We start from the raw sequence: 25,986 nt of genomic DNA, 5'->3' as shown, positions 1-25,986 counted from the left end.
TAATTTCAGTTTTTGTATTGTTCATCTCTGTTTGCTTGTTCTTTAGTTCTTCTAGGTCTTTGTGAAGCTATTTTTTATGTTCTGAATCTATGCCTGTATTCATTTTCTGAGATCTTGGATCATCTTCACTATTATTACTCTGAATTCTTTTTCTAGTGGATTGCCTATTTCCATTTCAGTTAGTTTTTCTTCTGGGGTTTTATCTTGATCCTTATCTGGAATATATTTCTCTGCTGTCATATTTTGTTTACCTTTTTGTGATTGCAGTCTCTATTGTGCAGGCTGCTGAGTTGTAGTTTTTCTTGCTTCAAAGTCTGCCCTCTGGTGGATGAGGTTGTTTAAGAGGCTTGTGCAGGCTTCCTGGTGGGAATGACTGGAGCCTGCCCACTGGTGGATGGAGGTGGATCTTGTCCTTCTGATGAACAGAGTCATGTTAAGACATGTGTTTAGTAGACAGATGTATGCTCAGGGAGACAAAGCAGCCCACTTGTTGGTGGGTGGGGCAGCGTTCATGCCCTGTGAGCTGCTTGGCTTGAATTGTCCTAGCACCGAAGCCCATAGGCTGTTGGGTGGGGTCAGATCCTGGCAAGGAAATGGCAGCCTCCAGGAGGGCTCACACCAGTGAGTACTACCCAGAGCTAGTACCACCACTGTCTTTGTCTCACCAGTGAGCTAGAGCCACACACCACCTCTTCAGGATCCCCTCCAATACTAGCAGGTAGGTCTGGCCCTCTCTTTTATGAGGTCACTGCTCTTTTCTCTGTGTCATAGTGCACAGACTTTGTGCGTGACCTCCAAGAGTGGAGTTTCTGATTTTCCCAGTCCTGTGGAATTCCTTACAGTCAAACCCTGCTGGCCTTCTTAGCCATATTCCCTGGGAGCTCCCTCTTTTTTCCAGACCCCAGGCTGAGGATTCTGACGTGGGCAGCTCAGAACTTTCACTCTTATGGGAGAACATCTGTGGTATAGTTTTTTTCCAGTTTGTGTGTTGTCTACTCAGTGAGTATGTGATTTGATTTCACCATGATTGTGCCCCTCCTACTGTCTTATTGTGGTTTCTTCTTTATCTTTGGGTGTATGATATCTTTCTTGGGAGGTTCAGTGTTTTCTTTCAGTGATCATTCAGTAGTTACAATAAGTCCCCTACATACAAATGAGCTCTGTTTTGAGAATGTGTTCTTAAGTCCAATTTGTTCATAAGCTTAACAAAGTTAGCCTAAGCCCCCAACTAACACAGCTATATAGTACTATACTGTAATAGGTTTATAATACTTTTCACACAAATAATACATAAACAACAAACACAATTTCCATATATATGCATTAGTATACTGTATTGTTGTTTTTCTTTCTGGCTTACTTCACTCTGTATAATGGGCTCCAGTTTCATCCATCTTAGTAGAACCGATTCAAATGTATTTTTTTTAATGGCTGAGTAATATTCCATTGTGTATATGTACCACAGCTTCCTTATCCATTCGTCTGCTGATGGACATCTAGGTTGCTTCCATGTCCTGGCTATTGTAAACAGTGCTGCGATGAACATTGGGGTACACGCGTCTCTTTCAATTCTTGAAAGATGGTAACGATAACCCTATATGCGAGACAGAATAAGAGACACAGATGCATGGAACAATTTTATGGACTCTGAGGGAGAAGGTGAGAGTGGGACGTTCTGGGAGAATAGCATTGAAACATGTATATTATCATATGTGAAACAGAACACCATTCCATATTCGATGCATGTGACAAGGGCTCAGGGCCGGGGCAATGGGATGATCCAGAAGGATGGGATGGGGAGGGAGGTGGGTGGGGGGTCCAGGAAGGGGAACACATGTAAACCCATGGCTGATTCATGTCAATGTATGGCAAAAACTGTTGCAATGTTGTAAGGTAATTAGCCCCCAACTAAAATAAATAAATTTATTAAAAAAAAACACAAAAAAATAAAGAAAACACTTTTTATCTTACAGCACAATACCTTAAAAAGTACAGTAGTACAGTACAACAGCTGGCATTCAGGGACTGGCATTGAGTGAACAGGCAACAACAGTTACTGACTGGAGGAGGAAAACAGGGCGGGAGATAGTAGAGCTGAAGATCATCAGGGCAAACTACAGTTTCACTCATGCTTGGCATTGATGGCACATGTTCCGGTTCCTTGATGGATTAAATTCTATCTACACTCTTGAAAAAATGATCCAGTGATGTCTGGGTAGCAGCTCTTTTTTTCTTATCATTGATGACACAGTAGCACTGGATTGCATTCTCAATCGCTACTGCAACCTTCCTGTCCTGTTCTCTGTTCAGATCCTGTGTCTCATAAACTAACAGTGCCTCCTCAGAATCTCCATGCTATTTCCTACATCATGATTCTCTTCAGCTTTTCAGTTACTTCTTCCTCTTGTCTCTTTTCATCCTTTCTCTGAACATGTTAACATCTTTGAAACTTCACAACTTGAAGGTTTGTGTATAGAGGATTTAACTGTAGTTTTATTTTTGATGTTTTCAGAAGAAGAGGTGAGCTTATGTTCTTCTATACTGTAATCTTGTACATCTCTCCCTTAATCCAAAATTTCCTTCTTTTTAAAGGTTGAATTAGTAGATATTAATATATAATGGAATGTGTGTGTGTGTGTGTGTGTGTGTGTGTGTGTGTGTGTGTTGGTAGCTCAGTTGTCTCCAACTCGTTGCAACTCCATGGCCAGGCTCCTCTGTCCATGGAATTCTCCAGGCAAGAATACTGGAGTGGGTAGCCATTCCCTTCTCCAGGGAATCTTCCTGACCCAGGGATCAAACTCAGGTATCCTGCATTGCAGGCAGATTTTTCACCATCTGAGCCACCAGAGATGCCCATAATGTAATATACACATTGTGGGGAGAGAAGAAATTAGCCAAGGTGGCGTGTTTAGGCCTCTTGCCCCATGTTTCACAAATAATGACTGTAACATCGAGATCACTTATAGCACTGTGCACGTGTGTCATGAGGTGCTCGCTTAGTCACAGGTTACTTTGTGTGGTTCACCTGTAGGAGCTTCAACATGAAGGCCCTGATTACTGCTGCATCATGGCTGTGTCTGTTGGGTCAGCCACAAGAGGAGAGAATATAGCATGTCTACTGCTACAGCTGTTGCTTCAGCCAGGCGAAAGTACTGTTATGGCTGCTGTGCCAGCCAGGAGAGAGTTTGTGTTGTGCTGGGTTATGCTATGGTTGCTGTGACAGCTGCTGCATCATCCAGGAGAGAATAAATGTGTCTGCAGTTCCTATGGCTCCTCAAGTCTTCTTCCAGCCTCTTAGCTCGTGCCTTGCCTACCCTGAGTTCAACAAACAGTGTAAACAGTGTGAACAACAAGACAATTGGTGCCGTGAACAGGATCACCGATACAATTGATGTAGTTGGCAGGATACCCAGCAGGTAGAGGAGCCTGAGGCTCCACTGAATGGAGGAAGCCAGTGACCGCCAGATAGCATGTGGTACCTTGTGGCTGTGATCCTCTCAGCATGGGCTCTGGTGGAAGACTGGGAGGCAGTGGACGGTTAGCCAGGGAGCATTGAAAAGGTGTTACAGGTGCTTGGTTGAACAAGGTGGCACTGACTGCTGCTGGCCCCATGGATTTTCCTGACTGCCTTGAAGGCAAATATGTATAGTGCCCTACACAATGGCACACTGGTACACAGTATGCAGGGACACTTGGAAGAAATAGAGCAAAGTATATTAGCATTAGAGCAAGAGCCCCGTGACCATAAAGAACCCAGCATCTCTGACAGTGAGGTAGTAAGTGACGATGAGGGGAAACCTTGGCAACTTGGCTTTTGTGACTCCAGGACACAGGGGTGGGCCTGGCACCTGTGGGGGTTTTGTGGGCCCTTACTGAGAGAAGTAGAGGGATGCATGTGAGATGTCATTTTGAAAGTGTGAAGACCCTGGAGAGGGGTCTGAGCGGGCAGGGGTGTCCAAAGAATCAGAATAGGTGTTGGTCCCATCTGGATTATGCAGATGCAACTGTGGGCTTATTTGTGTGAAGATAGGCTGTGTCCTGTGATGTACGACTACCCTCTGACTGGCTTAAAGATTTAGAACAGCGTGAAAGCATTTGGAATTTTGTGGGTGGGCTGTGAATGCCATAAATATCCCCTCCTTGAAGGGATGGGCCCAGTGCCTGTGGGGGGTTTTGTGGATCCTTAATAAAAAACCCTCAGGGTTGGAGCTGCCTCTGTGGAGGCTTTCCTGTGATTTCTAAGGACAAATAGTGGACTGGACTTGGCCATGGAAGATAAAGGCACTCCACATGTGGTGATTGGCTCTTCTAGCCCCGTGAGGGCAAGTACTGCAACATGAGTTCCAGCTGATACCTGGCATTGGGTTTTGTTATGTATTGGGGATGCAACTATTTGTTGCTGTAGCTACTGCTGTTGCAAGATGTAAATCCAAGGGTCAGTGTTACTCACCAAGGGAAATCACAGAAGATGGACTGCACATAGAATGTGAGGTGAGAGATGCTGAAGAAGGGTGGAGTGTGGGGAGAGAGCAAATTGGCCAAGATGTCATGTTCAGGCTCTCTCTCCCACATTTTGTAAATAATGACTATGTAACAGCTGAGATCACTTATAGCACTGCGCATGTGCATTACGCTGTGCTCGCTTGGTCATGGGTTACTTTCTACCGTATGTCTGTAAGAGCTTCACCATGAAAGCCCTGATTACTGCTACATCATGACTGTGTCCGTTGGGTCAGCCGCAAGAGAAGAGAGTATAGCATGTCTACTGCTATAGCTGCTGCACCAACCCGGAGAAAGTACTGTTATGGCCACTGTGCCAGCCACGAGAGAGTTTGTGTTGTGCTAGGTTATGCTGTGGCTGCTGTTATGGCTGCTGCATCCGCTAGGAGAGAATAAATGTGTCTGCAGTTCCTGCAGCTCCTCAAGTCTCCTTCCAGCCTCTTAGCTCACACCTTGCCTACCCTGGGTTCAGCAATCAGTGTGAATAGTGTGAACAGCGAGATAACTGGCGCTGTGAATAGGATCAGTGATATATATATATATAGCTGAATACACTTTCTTCATTCATTTATCTGTAAAATGACATTGAGTTGCTTCTACCTCTTGGCTATGGTGAACAATGCTGTGCAGTGAATATGCGTGCTTGAGAGCTAAGTTGCTTCAGTTGTGTCCAACTCTTTGCGACCCCATGGACTGTAGCTGACCGGGCTCCTTTTTCCATGGGATTCTCCAGGCAAGAATACTGGAGTGGGTTGCCATGCCCTCCTCCAGGGGATCTTCCCAACCCAAGGATCAAGCCTGCATTTCCTGTGGCTCCTGCATTGCAGGCAGATTCTTTACACTGAGCCACTGGGGAAGGCTATGCAATGAATATGGTTGTGCAAATATCTGTTAGAGATCCTGCTTTCAATTCTTTTAGACAAATGCCCATAAGGAAGTTTGTTGGATCATTTGATAATTCTATTTTTAGTTTTTTGTGTAACTTCCATACTGCTTTCCAAATTGGCTGCACCATTAAAATTCTCATCAACAGTGTAGGAGAATTCCAATTTCTCCATATCTTCACCAATGTTCTCATTATTTCCTTTTTAAAAAATGGCCATGGATGTAAGGTGATATCATATTGAGGTTTTGATTTGCATTTCCCGGATGATTAGATTTCAACCACTTTCTCATATACCTGTTTGCCATCTGTATATTTCTTTTGGAAAAATGTTTATTCCATTCCTCTATCCATTTTAAAATCAGATTGTTTGTTTTTGCTATTGAGTTGTATGGTTCTTTATATATAAATATAAGATACATAAGTTTCAAACATTTTATCCCATTTGCAGGTTGCACTTTCACTCTGTTAACTGTTTCCTTTCATGCAAATAAATTTTTTAAATATATATATTTTATTGAAGTATAGGTGACTTACAATATTTCAGGTGCACAGCAAGGTGATTCGATTATACAAGTGCACATATATTGTTTTTGAAATTATTTTCCATCATAGGTTACTATAAGATATTGACTATAGTTCCCTATGCTATACAGTAAACCTTTGTTGCTTGTTGCATATCTATTTTTTAATTAGAAATCTAGCATTCTATTAATATTAAGTCAAGCAAATAAAATAAAAATGTCATAAATTTTTAGTTAGGCAAAAATTCATAAGTTTTATTATATCTATTTCTTCTCTACTATGCTTGATAAAGGCTTAAGAAAGAACATAAAAAAGAGATGGAGAAATTGGAGAACATAAACTAAATGAAATGGGAGCACTGAACATGAAAATTTAAAAAGTGAAACTAAGTAAAAGTAAAAGATCATTATATAGTCCAGTTGTTTTTAAACATGACTGCTCATTAGAAATATGTTTGGAGCTCTGGAGAAAAAAAGCAATATCTGAGCATTTACATTTTTCAAAAAAATTTCAAGATAATTTTAATATGCATCTGGATTTTGAAAAGTGATTACAGGTTTTTCTATTAGAGCCTAGTTTTGGTAATATAGAGTTCTACTATTTTTCTGTCAACCAATCAAGATACAATGGTATTAAGTGAGTAATATTACATAATCACAACAGTAAAAAATGTTTATCAATTTTCACAATCAATAGCCAGACCAAAAAAAGAAAGATAATTACTATGCAAGCCACAATGGGAAAGAATGGTTAAATTAACAATATAAAATTATTACATATAATTGGGGGGCCAAGCAGAGTGATGTGGTGACTGGAAGTGCATACATGCACATGATTTCATCCACCCAGCTAGTCTATGTCTTTGGTTGGTGCACTTAATCCATTTACATTTAAGGTAATGATTAGTATGTATGATTCCATTAGTGTTTTCTTAATTATTTTGGGTATATTTTCTGTAGGTCTTTCCTCCTCTTGTGTTTCCTGCCTAGAGAAGTTCCTTTAGCATTTGTTGTAAAGCTGGTTTGGTGGTGCTGAATTCTCTTAACTTTTGCTTGTCTGGAAAGCTTTTAATTTCTCCAACAAATCTGAAGGAGATTCTTGCTGGGTAGAGTATTCTTGGTTGTAGGTTCTTCCCTTTCATCACTTTAAATATATCATGCCGTTCCCTTCTGACTTGTAGAGTTTCTGTTGAGAAATCAGTTGATAGCCTGATAGGAGTTCCCTTTTATGTTATTTGTCATTTTTCCCTTATTGCTTTTAATATTTTCTCATCTGTCTTTAATTTTTGTCGGTTTGATTACTATGTGTCTTGGTGTGTTCCTCCTTGAGTTTATCCTCCCTGGGACTCTCTGTGCTTCCTGCACTTGGTTGACTATTTCTTTCCCATGTTAGGGAAGTTTTCAGCTATTATCTCTTCAAATATTTTCTTAGGTCCTTTCTCTCTCTCTTCTCCTTCTGGGACAACTATAATGTGAATGTTGGTATGTTTAATGTTGTCCCAGAGGTCTATTAGACTGTCTTTATTTCTTCTTATTCTGTTTTCTATATTCTGTTCTGTCTCAGTGACTTCCACCATTCTGTCCTCCAGGTCATTTATCCATTCTTCAGGCTCAGATATTCTGCTATTGATTCCTTCTAGTGTATTATTTATCTGTTTGCTTGTTTTTTATTTCTTCTAGGTCTTCGGTAAACATTTCTTGCATCTTCTCATTCTTTGCCTCCATTCTTTTCCCGAGATCCTGGATCATCATCACTATCATTATTCTGAATTCTTTTTCTGGAAGGGTGCCTATCTCTACCTCATTTAGTTGCTTTTCTGGGGTTTTATCTTGTCCTTTCATCTGGGACATAACTTTCTGCTTTTTCATTGTGATTAACTTTCTGTAATATGGTTTTTGTTTTAACTGCTGTGAGAAGCTTCTTGCTTCTTCTGTCAGCCTTCTGATGGATGAGGCTAAGAGGCTTGTGTAAGCTTCTTGATGGGAGGGACTGATAATGGGAAAAACTGGGTTTTGCTCTGGTGAGCAGTGCTTTGCTCAGTAAAGCTTTAATCCAATTATCTGATGATGGGGGTGGTTACACTCCTTCCCTGGTAGTTGTTTGGCCAGAGGTGACCCAGCCCTGGGGTCTACAGCTCTATGGTAGGGTTAATGATGAACTCCCAGAGGGTTTATGCCAAGTAGGACCTTCCAGTGCCCCTGGCCCTGTGGTGGTGAGCATCTGCTTACTCATACCTCCACAAGAGGTCCTCCAACACTGGCAAGGAGTTTTGTTTCAGTCTCCTGTGGGGTCACTATTCCTCTGGGTCTTGGTGTGCACAAAATTTTGTTTGTGCTCTCCAAGACTGGAATTTCTGTTTCCCCCAGTCCTCCGGAAGTCCTGTAATCAAATCCCGCTGACCCTCAAGGTTGAATTCCCTGAAGATTCCCTGTCTCTTTGTCAGATCCCCAGGTTGGAAAGCCTGATGTGGGGTTCAGAACGTTCACAACAGTGTGAGAACTTCTTCGGTATTATTATTCTCCAGTCTGCGGGTCACCCACCTGGTGGGTATAGGATTTGAAACCATTACCAAGTCTAATGTCATAAAAGTTTCTCCTTATGTTTTCTTTTAGGAGTTTTACATCATGAAGTCTTTTGTTTAGGTGTTTAATCCATTTTGAGTTAGCATTCGTACAGGTAAGGGTTTAACTTCATTCTTTTGCATTTGGATATCCAATTTTTCCATCAACATTAGTTGAAGAGGTTTTCCTTGTTGACCGGTCTTCACATCCTTGTTAAAAACCACTTGACTATATGTGTGAGTCCACAAACAACAAATGCTAGAGAAAGCAACTCTCCTGCACTGTTGGTGGAAATGTAAACTGATATAGCCACCATGGAAAACAGTATGGAGGTTCCTTAAAAAACTAAAAATAAAGCTACCATATGACCCTGCGATTCCACTCCCAGCCATATCAGTTCAGTTCAGTCGCTCAATCGTGTCCGACTCTTTGCGACCACATGAATTGCAGCACGCCAGGCCTCCTTGTCCATCACCAATTCCCGGAGTTTACCCAAACCCATGTCCATCGAGTCAGTGATGCCATCCAACCATCTCATCCTCTGTCATCCCCTTCTCCTCCTGCCCCCAATCCTTCCCAGCATTAGGGTCTTTTCCAATGAGACAACACTTCGCATGAGGTGGCCAAAGTATTGGAGTTTCAGCTTCAACATCAGACCTTCCAATGAACACCCAGGACTGATCTCCTTTAGGATGGATTGATTGGATCTCCTTGCAGTCCAAGGGACTCTCAAGAGTCTTCTCCAACACCACAGTTCAAAAGCATCAATTCTGCAGTGCTCAACTTTCTTCACTGTCCAACTCTCACATCCATACATGCCCACTGGAAAAACCATAGCCTTGACTAGACGGACTTTTGTTGGCAAAGTAATGTCTCTGCTTTTAAATATGCTATCTAGGTTGGCCATAACCTTCCTTCCAAGGAGTAAGCATCTTTTAATTTCATGGCTGCAATCACCATCAGCAGTGATTTTGGAGCCCCCCAAAATAAAGTCTGACACTGTTTCCACTGTTTCTCCATCTATTTCCCATGAAGTGATGGGACCAAATGCCATGATCTTAGTTTTCTGAACGTTGAGCTTTAAGCCAACTTTTTCACTCTCCTCTTTCACTTTCATCAAGAGGCTCTTTAGTTCTTCTTCATTTTCTGCCATAAGGGTGGTGTCATCTGCATATCTGAGGTTATTGATATTTCTCCTGCAAGTCTTGATTCCAGCTTGTGTTTCTTCCAGCCTCTCATGATGTACTCTGCATATAAGTTAAATAAGCAGGGTGACAATATACAGCCTTGATGTACTCCTTTTCCTATTTGGAACCAGTCGGTTGTTCCATGTCCAGTTCTAACTGTTGCTTCCTGACCTGGATACAGGTTTCTCAAGAGGCAGGTCAGGTGGTCTGCTATTCCCATCTCTTTCAGAATTTTCCAGTTTATTGTGATCCACACAGTCAAAGGCTTTGGCATAGTCAATAGAGCAGAAATAGATGTTTTTCTGGAACTCTCTTGCTTTTTTGATGATCCAGTGGATGTTGGCAATTTGATCTCTGGTTCCTCTGCCTTTTCTAAAACCAGCTTGAACATCTGGAAGTTCACGGTTCACGTATTGCTGAAGCCTAGCTTGAAGAATTTTGAGCATTAGTTTGCTAGCGTGTGAGATGAGTGCAATTGTGCAGTAGTTTGAGCATTCTTTGTCATTGCCTTTCTTTGGGATTGGGATGAAACTGACCTTTTCCAGTCCTGTGGCCACTGCTGAGTTTTCCAGATTTGCTGGAATATTGAGTGCATCACTTTCACAGCATCATCCTTGAGGATTTGAAATAGCTCAACTGGAATTCCATCACCTCCACTAGCTTTGTTCGTAGTGATGCTTTCTAAGGCCCACTTGACTTCACATTCCAGGATGTCTGGCTCTAAGTGAGTGATCACACCATTGTGATTATCTGGGTCGTAAAAGATCTTTTTTGTACAGTTCTTCTGTGTATTCTTGGCACCTCATCTTAATATCTTCTGCTTCTGTTAGGTCTATACCATTTCTGTTCTTTATCGAGCTCATCTTTGCAGCCATATACCCAGAGAAAAACAAGGCCTGAAAAGACACATGCACCCGTGTTCATTGCAACACTGTTTAAAATACCCAAGACATGGGAGCAACCTAAATGTCTAACAATAGAGGAATGGATAAAGACGAAGTGGTACAGATATGCAGTGGAATATTACTCAGCCATTAAAAATGAAATAATGCCATTGAAGCAACATGGTTGGACCTAGAGAGTGTAATAGTGAGCAAAGTAAGTCAGACAGAGGAGAAATATCATATGGCATCCCTTATATGTGGAATCTAAAAAGAAATGATACAAATGAATTTACTTACAAAGTAGAAAGAGTTACAGACTTAGAAAATGAACTTGATTGCTGAGGGGAAGGGATAGGTAGGGACTTTGGGAAGGTCACGTACACATTGCTGTATTTAAAATGGATAACCAACAAAGTCCTATTGTATAGTCCATGAAACTCTGCTCAACATTATGTGCCAGACTGGATGGGAGGGTGTTTGGGGGAGAATGGATACATATATATGGATGGCTGAGTCCTTTCACTGTTCACCTGAAACTACCACAACACTGTTAATTGGCTATGCCCCAATCAAAATGTTTTGGGTGTTAAAAAAAATAAATAAATGAAAAATTCTAAACAAACGAGTTTTCATTCCAATCCCAAAGAAAGGCAATGCCAAAGAATGCTCAAACTACCACACAATTGCACTCATCTCATACACTAGTAAAGTAATGCTCAAAATTCCCCAAGCCAGGTTTCAACAATACACGAACCGCAAACTTCCAGATGTTCAAGCTGGTTTTAGAAAAGGCAGAGGAACCAGAGATCAAATTGCCAACATCCTCTGGATCATCAAAAAAAGCAAGAGAGTTCCAGAAAACATCTATTTCTGCTTTATTGACTATGCCAAAGCCTTTGACTGTGTGGATCACAATAAACTGGAAAATTCTGAAAGAGATGGGAATACCAGACCATCTGACCTGCCTCTTGAGAAACCTGTATCCAGGTCAGGAAGCAACAGTTAGAACTGGACATGGAACAACCGACTGGTTCCAAACAGGAAAAGGAGTACATCAAGGCTGTATATTGTCACCCTGCTTATTTAACTTATATGCAGAGTACATCATGAGAAACACTGGGCTGGATGAAGCCCAAGCTGGAATCAAGATTTCTGGGAGAAATATCAATAACTTCAGATATGCAGATGACACCACCCTTATGGCAGAAAGTGAAGAAGAACTAAAGAGCCTCTTGATGAAAGTGAAAGAGGAGAGTGAAAACGTTGGCTTAAAGCGCAACATTCAGAAAACTAAGATCATGGCATTTGGTCCCATCACTTCATGGCCAATAGACAGGGAAACAGTGGAAACAGTGTCAGATTTTATTTTGGGGGGCTCCAAAATCACTGCAGTTGGTGACTGCAGCCATGAAATTAAAAGACGCTTACTCCTTGGAAGGAAGGTTATAGCCAACCTAGATAGCATATTAATGCAGAGACATTACTTTGCCAACAAATGTCCATCTAGTCAAGGATATGGTTTTTCCAATAGTCATGTATGGATGTGAGAGTTGGAGTATAAAGAAAGGTGAGCAGAGAAGAATTGATGCTTTTGAACTGTGGTGTTGGAGAAGACTCTTGAGAGTCCCTTGGACTGCAAGGAGATCTAACCAGTCCATCCTAAAGGAGATCAGTCCTGGGTGTTCATTGGAAGGACTGATGTTGAAGCTGAGACTCCAATATTTTGGCCACCTAATGAGAAGAACTGACATTGGAAAAGACCCTGATGCTGGGAAAGATTGAAGGCAGGAGGAGAAGTGGACGACAGAAGATGAAATGGTTGGATGGCATCACCAACTCAACGGACAGGAGTTTGGGTAAACTGCGGGAGTTGGTGATGGACAGGGAGGCCTGGCGTGCTGAGGTTCATGGAGTCACAAAGAGTCAGAAATGACTGAGTGACTAAAATGGACTGAACTGACCTGAACTGATTGTATGTGTGAGGATTTGTTTCTGGACTCTATTTTGTTCCACTGGTCTATGTGTCTGTATGTCTGTCTTTATTTCACACTGTTTTTTGTTATTGTTGTTGTTGTAGCTTTATAACATGTTTTTGAACTCAGGGCATGTGTAGTCTCCAAATTCCTTCTTCTTTTTAAAAGTATGTTTTGGCCTTTTTGGGAGTCCCTTGAGTTTACAATATGAATTTTAGGATTTTCACCCTTTATCTCAAAAAATACTATTGGGGTTTTGAGGGGCATTACATTGTATCTTTTTATCACTTAAAAAAAATTTTTTTTATTGAAGGATAATTGCTTTACAGAATTTTGTTGTTTTCTGTCAAACCTCAACGTGAATCAGCCATAGGTAAACATATATCCCCTCCTTTTTGAACCTCCCTCCCATCTCCCACCCCATCCCACTCTTCTAGATTGATACTTTCAGTGCTATGAACAATTTAACTTGTTAAATTTTATATTGGAACACAGTTGATTAGCAACGTTGTTAGTTTCAGGTGTACAGCAAAGGAACTCAGTTATACTACACATGTATCTATTCTTTTTCTAATTCTTTTCCCATTTAGGCTATCACATAACATAGAGCAGAGTTCCCTATGGTATACTATAAAGAGTGGACTTCCTTGCCTTGTTCCTCATCTTAGAGGAAAAGTTTTCTGTTTTTCACTATTGAGTATGATTTTAGTTGTGAGCTTTGTATATATGGCCTTTATTATGTTGAAGTAGTTTCCTTCTATTCCTGTTGTTTGAGTCTTTTTATCAGAGAAGGGTGTTGAAATTTGTCAAATACTACTTCTGTATCTATTTAAATGATCTTTTTTTTCATTATGTTATTAGGGTATCTTACATTGACTGTTTTTTCCATATTATACTCAATACTGAAAATCATACTCAATAGTGAAAACTGAAAACTTTTCTTCTAATATGAGGATCAAGGCTTGAGTGTCTACTCTTTATAGTACTAGAAGTCCTGGTCAGAGCAGTTAGGCAAGAAGAAGAAAGAAAAGGCACTTCATTTGGGAAAAAAAAAAAGAAGTCAAAATATTTCTATGGAATAAATTTCAATTGGTCATACTATACCCCAAGTCTCAGCAGGTAAAGAATTCACTTGCAATGCAGGAGCCACGGGAAATGCGAGTTTGATCCCTCTGGTTGGGGGTTGGGAAAATTCCTTGGAGAAGGAAATAGCAACCCACTCCAGTATTCTTGCCTGAAAAATCCCATAGACAGAGAAGATTTGTGGGCTACAGTCCAAAGAGTCAAAAAGAGTCAGACACGACTGAGCACACATGCATGCGCATATTATATAATCCTTTAAATATGCTGTTGAATTAACTTTGCTAGTATTTTGTTGATGATTTTTTCATCTATGATAATTGGAGATATTGCCTATAGTTTTCTTGTGGTATCTTTGCCTAGCTTTGCTATTAGGAAATGTTGACCTCACAGAACGAGTTTGGAAGTGTTCACTTTAATTTTTCGGAAGAGTTTGAGGAGGACTGGTGTTAATTAAAAAAAAAAAGTTTGATAGAATTCTCCAGTAAAGCCATCTGTTACGGAAATTTTTGTTGTTAGGAGCTTTTTGGTTACTGATTCAAATTCTCTACTAGTTATAGGTCTGTTCCGATTTTTAATTTCTTTGTATTAAATATTGGTAGAGTGTATGTCTCTAGACTAGAGATCTCTTCAGGAAAATTAGAGATACCAAGGGAACATTTCATGCAAAGATGGGCTCAATAAAGGACAGAAATGGTATGGACCTAACAGAAGCAGAAGATATTAAGATGAGGTGCCAAGAATACACAGAAGAATTGTACAAGAAAGATCTTCATGACCCAGATAATCACGATGGTGTGATCACTCACCTAGAGCCAGACATCCTGGAATGAGAAGTCAAGTGGGCCTTAGGAAGCATCACTATGAACAAAGCTAGTGGAGGTAATGGAATTCCAGCTGAGCTATTTCAAATCCTCAAGGATGATGCTGTGAAAGTGATGCACTCGATATGCCAGCAAATCTGGAAAACTCAGCAGTGGCCACAGGACTGGAAAAGGTCAGTTTTCATTCCAATCCCAAAGAAAGACAATGCCAAAGAATGCTCAAATTACCGCACAATTGCACTCATCTCACACGCTAGCAAACTAATGCTCAAAATTCTCCAAGCCAGGCTTCAACAATACATGAACCGTGAACTTCCAGATGTTCAAGCTGGTTTTAGAAAAGGCAGAGGAACCAGAGATCAAATTGCCAACATCCACTGGATCATCGAAAAAGCAAGAGAGTTCCAGAAAAACATCTATTTCTGCTTTATTGACTATGGCAAAGCCTTTGTGTGGATCACAATGAACTGGGGAAAATTCTGAAAGAGACGGAAATAGCAGACCACCTGCTCTGACTCTTGAGAAACCTGTATGCAGGTCAGGAAGCAACAGTTAGAACTGGGCATGGAACAACCGACTGGTTCCAAATAGGAAAAGGAGTACGTCAAGGCTGTATATTGTCACCCTGCTTATTTAACTTATATGCAGAGTACATCATGAGAAACGCTGGGCTGGAAGAAGCACAAGTTAGAATCAAGATTGCTGGGAGAAATATCAATGACCTCAGATATGCAGATGACACCACCCTTATGGCAGAAAATGAAGAACTAAAGAGCGTCTTGATGAAGGTGAAAGAGGAGAGTGAAAAAGTTGGCTTAAAGCTCAACATTCAGAAAACTAAGATCATGGCATCCGGTCCCATCACTTCATGGGAAATAGATGGGGAAACAGTGGAAACAGCAGCAGACTTTATTTTTCTGGGCTCCAAAATCACTGCAGATGGTGACTGCAGCCATGAAATAAAAAGACACTTACTCCTTGGAAGAAAAGTTATGACCAACCTAGACAGCATATTAAAACACAGAGACATTACTTTGCCAACAAAGGTCCGTCTAGTCAACACTATGGTTTTTCCAATAGTCATGTATGGATATGAAAGTTGGACTATAAAGAAAGCTGAGGGCAGAAGAATTGGTGCTTTTGAACTGTGGTGTTGGAGAAGACTCTTGAGAGTCCCTTGGACCGCGGGGAGATCCAACCAGTCCATCCTAAAGGAGATCAGTCCTGAATGTTCATTGGAAGGACTGATGTTGAAGCTGAGACTCCAATATTTTGGCCACCTGATGCAAATAGCTGACTCACTGGAAAAGACCCTGATGCAGGGAAAGATCGAAGGCAGGAGAAGAAGGGGACATCAGAGGATGAGATGGTTGGATGGCATCACCGACTCAATGGACATGAGTTTGGATGAACTGCGGGAGTTGGTGATGGACAGGGAAGCCTGGCGTGCTGCTGTCCATGGGGTCACAGAGTCGAACACGACTGAGTGACTGAACTGTACTGATGTTTCTATTAAGTTCTTCTAAATTATCCAATTTTTGCTCATAACTCTCTATAATAGTCTCTTACATTTCTTATTATTTCTTGGTATCATTCGTAATGTTCCCAGTTCCATTTCTGATTTTAGTTATTTTATCTTTTTCCCTTGGCTAATTTAGTTAAGGGCTCATCAATTTTGTTGACCTTTAAAAAAAAACTGTTAGTTTTGTTGATTTTTGCTATTGTTTTACTTGTTTCTGTTTCACTTTTTTTTACTTTAATATTTATTAATTTCTTACTGCTGTTGTCTTCGGTTTAAGTTTTTCCTCCATTTTCCAGTTCCTTGAGGTGTAAAATTAGATTGTGGATTTGAGATCTTTCTTCTTAACCTAAGTGTTTATCACCATACATTTCTCTCTTACTATTGCTTTAACTGCATTCCCATAAGTTTTGGTATATTATTTTTTCATTTTCATTTGTCTCAAGATATTTTAAATTTTTCTTGTGATTTGTTTATTTTACTCATTGGTTCTTTAATAGTGTGTTGCTTAATTTCCATGTATTTATATATTTTCCAGTTTTTTTTCTGCTATTGATTTCTAGTTTCATTGCATTGTGGTCAGAAAAGATACTTGGTATGACTTTGATCTTCTTAAATTAAGACTTATTTTGTGCCCCTACATGTACCTATCTTGAATAAAGTTCCATGGATGCTTGAGAAAAATGTGTACTCTGCTATTGTTAGGTGGAATGTTCTGTATGTGTCTGATATGTCTGCTTCATAATGTTGTTCAAGTCCTCTCTTTCCCTATTGATCTTCTTTCTGGCTTTTCTATCCATTACTGAAAGTGGAGTATTGAACCCTTTTACTATTATTGTACTGGTGTCCCTTCAATTCTCTCAATATTTGCTACATATATTTGGGAGTTCTGATGTTTGGTGCATCAGTTCAGTTCAGTTCAGCCACTCAGTTCTGTCTGACTCTTTGCGACGCCATGAACCGCAACACTCCAGGCCTCCCTGTCCATCACCAACTCCCTAAGTCCATCCAAACCCATGTCCATTGAGTCAGTGATGCCATCCAACCATCTCATCCTCGGTCATCCCCTTCTCCTCCTGCTCTCAACTTTCCCAGCATCAGGGTCTTTTCCAATGAGTCAGTTCTTCTAATCAGGTGGCCAAAGTATTGGAGTCTCAGCTTCAACATTAGTCTTTCCAATGAACACCCAGGACTGATCTCCTTTAGAATGGACTGGTTGGATCTCCTTGCAGTACAAGGGACTCTCAAGAGTCTTCTCCAACACCACAGTTCAAAAGCATCAATTCTTCAGCACTCGGCTTTCTTTATAGTCCAACTCTCACATCCATACATGACTACTGGACAAACCATAGCCTTGACTAGACGGACCTTTGTTGGCAAAGTAATGTCTCTGCGTTTTAATATGCTGTCTAGGTTGGTTATAACTTTCCTTCCAAGAAGTTAAGTGTCTTTTCATTTCATGGCTGCAATCACCATCTTCAATGATTTTGGAGCCCAGGGAAATAAAGTCTGCCACTATTTCCACTGTTTCCCTGTCTATTTGCCATGAAGTGATGGGACCAGATGCCATGATCTTAGTTTTCTGAATGTTGAGCTTTAAGCCAACTTTTTCACTCTCCTCTTTCACTTTTATCCAGAGGCTCTTGAGTTCGTCTTCACCTTCTGCCATAAGGGTGGTGTCATCTGCATATCTGTCATTGATATTTCTCCCGGCAATCTTGATTCCAGCTTGTGCTTCTTCCAGCCCAGCATTTCTCATGATATACTCTTCATATAAATTAAATAAGCAGGGTGACAATATACAGCCTTGACGTACTCCTTTTCCTATTTGGAACCAGTCGGTTGTTCCATGCCCAGTTCTAACTGTTGCTTCCTGACCTGCATACAGGTTTCTCAAGAGGCAGATCAGGTGGTCTGTTATTCCCATCTCTTTCAGGATTTTCCTCAGTTTATTGTGATCCACACAGTAAAGGCTCTGGTATAGTCAATAAAGCAGAAATAGATGTTTTTCTGGTATTCTCTTGCTTTTTCGATGATCCTGCGGATGTTGGCAATTTGATCTCTGGTTCCTCTGCCTTTTCTAAAACCAGCTTGAACATCTGCAAGTTCACAGTTCATGTATTGCTGAAGTCTGGCTTGGAGAATTTTAAGCATTACTTTACTCGCATGTGAGATGAGTGCAATTGTGCGGTAGTTTGAGCATTCTTTGGCATTTCCTTTCTTTGGATAATTGTTATATCTTCCTAAGGAATCAACTGTTTTATCATTATACAATGTCCTTTTTGTCTCTTGTGACAGTTTTTTACTTAAAATCTATTTTGTATGATAAATATGGTCTCTTCTGCTCTCTTTTGTTTATCATTTCCATGGAATCTAAGAGTGTGCCTTTAGCTCTAAATCAATCTGTTTTAGACAGCACACAACTGGTTCTTTTTTCCTTTTTAAGCCATTCTTTCCAGTATATCTTCTTTTGGGGAGTTTAACCCATTAAATTAATTAGTGATAAGGAAGAACTCACTATTGCCATCATATTAATTTTTTGTATGTCTTATAGCCATTTGGTATCTCATTTCCTCTCTTGTCCCCTTCCTTTCTGTTTCATTGTTTCTTTGCAGTGATGTGCTTTGATTCTTTCCTCATTTCCTCTTGTGTATCACTGTAGGTATTTGTGGTTACCAAGGAGATTATATAAAACATTCTGAAGTTATAACTATCTATTTTAAGCTGACAACTTAACTTCAATCACATACAAATATCTCTACATTTCTGTCCTCCTCCCTCAACTTTATGTGTTAATATCACAATAAAATGTTTTCTGGTCACCACTTCCAATGTGTTAATGTGTGGGGTTCTTCCTCATGCCACCACCAAGAAATTATTGATTCTGCAACCAATTACATTGTGTGTATGCGTGTATTGTTGGGGGGGGGTGTTTCCACACCACCAATGACAAGCAATTCTCAGATACCACGAAAGCGTCCTACAATTCAACTCAATTCTGATGCTTTTTACCTGGAGACAGTGTCAGATCCCACAGGCTAAGGCCTCAGTCTGACAGATTGCTTCCCATTCCATTTAAGATGCCAATTATAAGCCCAGGGTTTTACTTATGCTTCTGATCCACTGGCTATACATTGGAGGTTCCAGAAACATCCTCATTCAGTTTGATTAATTTATAGAGTGGCTCCCAGAACTCAGATAAACATTTACTTACAAGTGTTAGTCACTCAGTCATGTTCAACTCTTCACAACCCCATGGACTGCAGCCCACCAGGTTCCTCTGTCCATGGAATTCTGCAGGCAAGACTACTGGAGTGAGTTGCTATTCCCTTCTCCAGGGGATCTTTCCAACCCAGGGATCAAACCCAGATCTCCCGCATTGCAGACAGGATAGTCCACCACCTTATTATAAAGGGATATGATTCAGGAACAGCTATATGGAAGGGATACATAGGGCATAAACCTGGAAGCTCTCCAATCCCAATCCCTTTGAGTTTTTATGGAAGCTTTATTGCATACATATGATTAATTAAATCATTGGCCACTGACAATCGATTCAACCTTCAACCATTCACCCCTCCCAGAGATCAGGGATTCGAGGCTAAAACTTCCAACCCTCACAGTAGATATCACTGGTTGGTTTTACCTGACAACCAGCCCCAATGCTTACTTAGATGTGGCCCAAAAGTCACCTCATTAAGATAGCAAGAGACATCTTTATCTCTAAGGTGTATCTTCAGGTAAATTCCAAGGATTTTAGAAACTTTGTGTTTGGACTGGTTACTAAGGTCAGATTTATTAAGCTAGCCAAGAACTTCATTTGGGTTTTGCACAAGATATTATAGAAAAACCCCAACAGACTTTTTGGCTAGCCCAGTATATTTCTTTTTAAAGTACAATTTTCTTCCTATAAATGTAATCACATGCAAATTACATTTTAACATTATATGTCTATTAATATAGTTGTGATTTCCCTTGTAGCTCAGTTGGTAAAGAATCCACCTGGAGTGCAGGAGTCCACCTGCCATTCAGGAGACCTGGGTTCAATTCCTGGGTTGGGAAGATCCCCTGGAGAAAGAAATGGCAACCCACTCCAGTATTCTTGCCTGGGAAATCCCATGGACAGAGGAGCCTGGCAGGCTACAGTCCATGGGGCAGCAAGAGTCAGACACAACTTAGAGACTAAACCACCATAGTTAATTTTATGATTTTCCCCCCTCCAATTCTATACCAGAATTAAAAGTGATTTGCACACCAACATTACAGTATTATAGAATTCTATATTTTTTATGCTTTTATCTTTACCAGAGAGCTTTCATATTACTGTGTAGTATCTTTTCATTTCAACCTAAAGGAATCCTATCAGCATTTCTTGTAGAGCAGGTCTAATGGTGATGAACTCCTTTAGCTTTTGTTTAGCAGGAAAGTCTCAGTTTCTCTTTCATTTGCTGGATCACATTCTGCTGTACAAATATTTTCTTTCATTCTTTGAGTTGTCATTTCACTTTTTTCTTGGTATCTTTTGAAGCATTAAAGATTTTAATTTTGTTTAAATCTAATTCATCTGTTTTTTTTGACCACTTTGCTTTTGATGTCATATCTAAGAAGCCATTGCCTAACTTTGGGTCACAAAAATTTACTTTTATGTTTTCATATAAGATCATTATAGTTTTAGTCATTACATTTAATTAGGTCTGTGATTAATTTGGAGTTAATTTTTTTGTGAGGTGCAAGGAGGGGTTTAACTATTCTTTTTCAGGTAGATATCCAGTTTCCTAGCACCATTTGTTGAAATGAGGCTGTTCTTTCCCTACTGAATTGCCCTGGTACACTTGTTGATCAACTGATCATAAATATAAGGATTTATCTCTAGACTTTCTACTCAATTCAATTAATATCTGTGTATATTCTCATGACAGTAGCATACTGTCTTTATTACTGCAGTTTTTTTATTGTTTTGAAGTGTTGGGTGTTGATGATGATGGCAGCAGTAGTAGTAGTTCTGAGTCTAGGGTATATGTCCTTTTTGATCTTTTAACTTGTATGACTAAAACTTCGAAGGGTTATGAATTTGCTTTTAGAAAATGACAAAACAGAATAAAATTCCTTTTCCCCATGAGATTTATTCCCAGGCCACCACAGCTGTGATAGGTGAGACATGCTCTGGGAAATGCAGGTAATAAGAAGGACTATACAGTGTAGGTAATATGTATGCTTGCTCACCAGGTGGTGAGAGATTGTTGGCCATCATTTCCCTGACCCCTCACTCTCCTTGGGCTAAAGTAGGACCCCAAGACTCACCCAGGCCATATTGTTAGAGTGTATTGTGCTGTGCAATTCCCTGCAGGCGCAGACCCTGTGGACAGGTCTGAGGTTTTGCTCTCCTGTGTTGTGTTTGCCTAAGCACCATCATTGAGGCTGTCCAAGTCACAGGGCTCTGTGCCTGCGCTACAAAGGCTGTGTGCAGAACACTGCATGGAGTCTTCCCTCCCAGTCCTTGTACTGTGGACTGCTCTCCAACTCCCACTGGGGAACCACTTGCTCTCTCCTATTCTTGCTCATGCCATCCTGAATACCTTGATGGTCACCTTGATGAAATACCTGCAACCCACCACCACATCCCCAACATTCCCCATCTCTCTGAAACATAGAAAATTTAAATTGTTTTGTCCCTGGGGGAAAAGTTGGTAGGGAATGAAGGGGGAATGAGAAGATTTGTATTATTCACAGACTGATGAAATCATGATACTGTAAGTCAACCTCTTTATGGTGCACCTTGTTATAGCTTAGTTTGGAGGAGCTCCCAGATACAGGCTCAGCGCTTTCCAAGCATGACTGGAATAAGGCTGAAGACAAATGGGAACAAGGTTTCCACAGAGGAAAAAGAAGGCAGTGAGTTAGAGCCGTGTCCTATCCCCTCATTCAGCACAAACCTCCCTGGGGCCCATCTTTAGACCCATGTCAGCTTTATTGCAGCAAGGATGCTCCTATGTAAGAGTAACTGGGCCCTGGGGTGCTGACTGGTTCTCCCCTGGCCTAGAAGGGTAAAGAGTTCTGACCCTCTGGGTTCCTAGTCCCCATCATCATTAGCTCCTAGAGATTTCACACCTAGAGACATTTTTTATTGTGATAAAATATATATAACAAAATTTGCATTTTAACCATTTAAGTGTATAATTCAGTGATAATAAATTCATGATTTTGTGCAACCATTATCACTATTTCCAAAACTTTTCATCACCCCAAAACAGAAACTCTATACATATTAAGCTATCAGACATTTCCCTCTCCCTTGGTAACCTCTAATTTACTAACTGCGTCTATGATTTGCCTGCTCTAGATATTTCATATAAGTGGAATTCTATAATTACTTCTTTTGTATTTGATTTATTTATTTTACCTGACATAATGTATTCAGTAGTCATCCATGTTTCAGAATTTCATTCATTTTTATGGCTGAATAGTATTTGATTGTATGTATTCACCACCTTTGTTCATCATTTCATCTGTTGACAGATACTTGACTTGTTTCACCTTCTTAGTATTGTGAATGGTGCTGCAGTTCTCATGGTGTGCAATTGTCTATTTGAGTCCCTGTTTTCAAATATTTTGTTTACATATGGGGCTTCCCCGTTGCTGCTAGTGGTAAAGAGTTCAGTTTGGTTCAGTTCAGTTCAGTGGTAAAGAACTCACCTGCTAATGCAGGAGATGTAAGAGACATAGGCATGATCCCCGAGTCAGAAAGATCCCCTGGAGGAGGGCATGGTAAACCACTCGAGTATTCTTATCTGGAGAATCCCTTGGACAGAGGAGCCTGGTGAGCTACAGTCCATAGTGTACCAAAGAGTTGGACATGACTGAAGTGACTTAGTATGCACAGTCATTCCTTAGTATCCACATGAGATTGATTCCTACCATGGATATCAAAACCTGTGGATACTCATGACCCTTGTATAAAATGGTGTAGTACTTGCATTCAACCTATGGATAAACTCTTGTATACTTTAAATAATCTCTAGATGATTTATAATACTTAATACAATGTAAATACTGTGTGAAAAGTTGTTAACTTGTAACAAATTCAGATTTTGGATTTTTGAAGTTTTGGGGGAACTTTCTGTAATCCCCCCCCAAATATTAATATTTACAATCACTGTTGGGTCAATCTGTGGATGTGGAATCCACAGATATGGAGGACTGATTGTACTTAGGAATGAAATTTCTGCTTCATGTAGTAATTTTATGTTTAACTTTTTTCCTTTAATTAATTAATTTATTTTAATAGGAGGATAATTACTTTACAATAGTGTGATGGTTTTTGCCATACCTCGACATGAATCAGCCATGGGTGCACAAGTGTCCCCCTTATTTTGAAACTCCCACCCACCTCCCTCCCAACCCCATCCCTCTGGGTTGTCCCAGAGCACCAGCTTTGGGACCAGTTCGATGCTTCATGCATCAAACTTGCAGTGGTCATCTATTTTATATATGGTAATACACCTGTTTCAATTCTATTCTCTCAAACTATCCCACCCTCGCTTTCTCTGACATAGTTCAGAAGTCTCTTCTTTACATCTGTGTCTCTTTTGCTACCTTGCATATATGGTCATTGTTACCATATTTCTAAATTCCATTTATATACATTAATATACTGTATTGGTGTTTCTCTTTCTGACTTACTTCACTCTGTATAACAGGCTCCAGTTTCATGCACCTCATTAGAACTGATTTAAGTGTATTCCTTTTTATAGTTGAGTATTTGTATCCATTGTGTATATGTATCACAACTTCCTTATTCATTCATCTGCAGATGGACATCTAGGTTGCTTCCATGTCCTAGCTATCGTAAACAGTGCTGCAATGAACTTTGGGGTACATGAGTCTCTTTCAGTTCTGGTTTCCTCAGTGTGTATGCCCAGCAGTGCGATTGCTGGGTCATATGGCAGTTCTATTTCCAGTTTCTAAAGGAATCTCCATATGGTTCTCCATAGTGGTTGTGCTAGTTTGTATTCCCATCAACAGTGTAAGAGGGTTCCCTTTTCTCCACACCCTCTCCAGCATTTATCGTTTGTAGACTTTTTGATGGTGGCCATTCTGACCAGACTGGTTCCAAATAGGAAAAGGAGTACGTCAAGGCTTTATATTGTCACCCTGCTTATTTAACTTATATGCAGAGTACATCATGAGAAATGCTGGGCTGGAAGAAACACAAGCTGGAATCAAGATTGCCGGGAGAAATATCAATAACCTCAGATATGCGGATGACACCACCCTTATGGCAGAAAGTGAAGAACTAAAGAGCCTCTTGATGAAGGTGAAGGAGGAGAGTGAAAAAGTTGGCTTAAAGCTCAATGTTCAGAAAACTAAGGTCATGGCATCTGGTCCCATCACTCCATGGGAAATAGATGTGGAAACAGTGTCAGACTTTACTTTTTTGGGCTCCAGAATCACTGCTGATGGTGACTGCAGCCATGAAATTAAAAGACGCTTACTCCTTGGAAGGAAGGTTATGGCCAACCTAGATAGCATGTTTAAAAGCAGAGACATTACTTTGCCAAAAAAAGTCCGTCTAGTCAAGGCTATGGTTTTTCCAGTGGTCATGTATGGATGTGAGAGTTGGACGGTGAAGAAAGCTGAGCGCCGCAGAATTGATGCTTTTGAACTGTGGTGTTGGAGAAGACTCCTGAGAGTCCCTTGGACTGCAAGGAGATCCAATCAGTCCATCCTAAAAGAGATCAATCCTGGGTGTTCATTGGAAGGTCTGATGTTGAAGCTGAAGCTCCAATACTTTGGGCACCTCATGAGAAGGGTTGACTCATTGGGAAAGACCCTAATGCTGGGTAGGATTGGGGGCGGGAGGAGAAGGGGACGACAGAGGATGAGATGGTTGGATGGCATCACCGACTCGATGAACATGGGTTTGGGTAGACTCCGGGAGTTGGTGATGGACAGAGAGGCCTGGCGTGCTGCGATTCATGGGGTCGCAGAGAGTCGGACATGACTGAGCGACTGAACTGAACTGAACTGATTCTGACCAGCGTGAGATGATACCTCATTGTGGTTTTGATTTGCATTTCTCTAATAATGAGTGAAGTTGCGTATCTTTTCATCTGTTTGTTAGCCATCTGTATGTATCTTTTGGAGAAACGTCTGCTTAGTTCTTTGGCCCAATTTTTGGTTGGGTTATTCATTTTTCTAGAATTGAGCTGCAGGAGCTGCCTGTATATTTTGGAGATTAATTCTTTGTCAGTTATTTCATTTGTTATTATTTTCTCCCATTCTAAAGGCTGCCTTTTAACCTTGCTTATGGTTTCTTTCATTGTGCAAAAGCTTTTAAGTTTAATTAGGTCTCATTTGTTTATTTTTGCTTTTATTTCCATTACTCTGGGAGGTGGGTCACAGAGGATCTCACCGTGATTTATGTCAGAGAATGTTCTGCCTATGTTTTCTTCTAAGAGTTTTATAGTTTATGGTCTTACATTTAGATCTTTAATCCATTTTGAGTTTATTTTTTTGTGTGGTGTTAGAGAGTATTCTAGTTTCATTCTTCTACACGTGATTGACCAGTTTTCCCAGAACCACTTGTTAAAGAGATTGTATTTCTCCGTTGTATATTCTTGCCTCTTTTCTCAAAGATAAGGTGTCCATGAGTGTGTGGATTTATCTCTGGACTTTCTGTTTTGTTCCATTGATCTATATTTCTGTCTTTGTGCCAATACCATACTGTCTTGATGACTGTAGCTTTGTAGTGTAGTCTGAAGTCAGGCAGTTGATTGCTCCAGTTCCATTCTTCTTTCTCAAGACTGCTTTAGCTATTCATGGTTTTTTGTGTTTCCATACAAATTGTGAAATTATTTGTTCTAGTTTCTGTGAAAAATGCCATTGGTAGCTTGATAGGGATTGCACTGAATGTATAAATTGCTTTGGGTAGATTTTTGGGTATAATTTTCACTATATTGATTCTTCCAATCCATTAACATGGCATATTTCTCTATCTAATTATATCATCTTTGATTTCTTTCATCAGTGTTTTATACTTTTCTTTATGTA

At 40.3% G+C, this 25,986-nt stretch overlaps 1 long non-coding RNA gene across 2 annotated transcripts in view; it reads left to right on the top strand.

Moving 5' to 3' along the window:
* The first annotated feature begins 789 nt into the window (after window positions 1–789).
* Window positions 790–25,986, top strand: part of LOC145543011 (uncharacterized) — a 55,643-nt gene continuing 30,446 nt past the window's right edge. Inside the window, exons 1-2 of one of the 2 annotated variants that reach the window (XR_014080341.1) lie at window positions 812–999; window positions 1,466–1,659. This is a non-coding gene — a long non-coding RNA (uncharacterized LOC145543011). Of the gene's footprint in view, window positions 1,000–1,465; window positions 1,660–25,986 lie in introns of both variants that reach the window. The other variant, XR_014080340.1, reaches the window with a different exon arrangement.

The sequence above is a fragment of the Giraffa tippelskirchi genome, chromosome 3 (genome assembly GCF_054371585.1).
Source record: "Giraffa tippelskirchi isolate mGirTip1 chromosome 3, T2T-mGirTip1v1.2.pri, whole genome shotgun sequence".
Taxonomy (NCBI): Eukaryota; Metazoa; Chordata; class Mammalia; order Artiodactyla; family Giraffidae; genus Giraffa; species Giraffa tippelskirchi.
The sequence above is the reverse complement of the archived record's forward strand: the minus strand, read 5'-3'. Positions and strand labels throughout refer to the sequence as shown.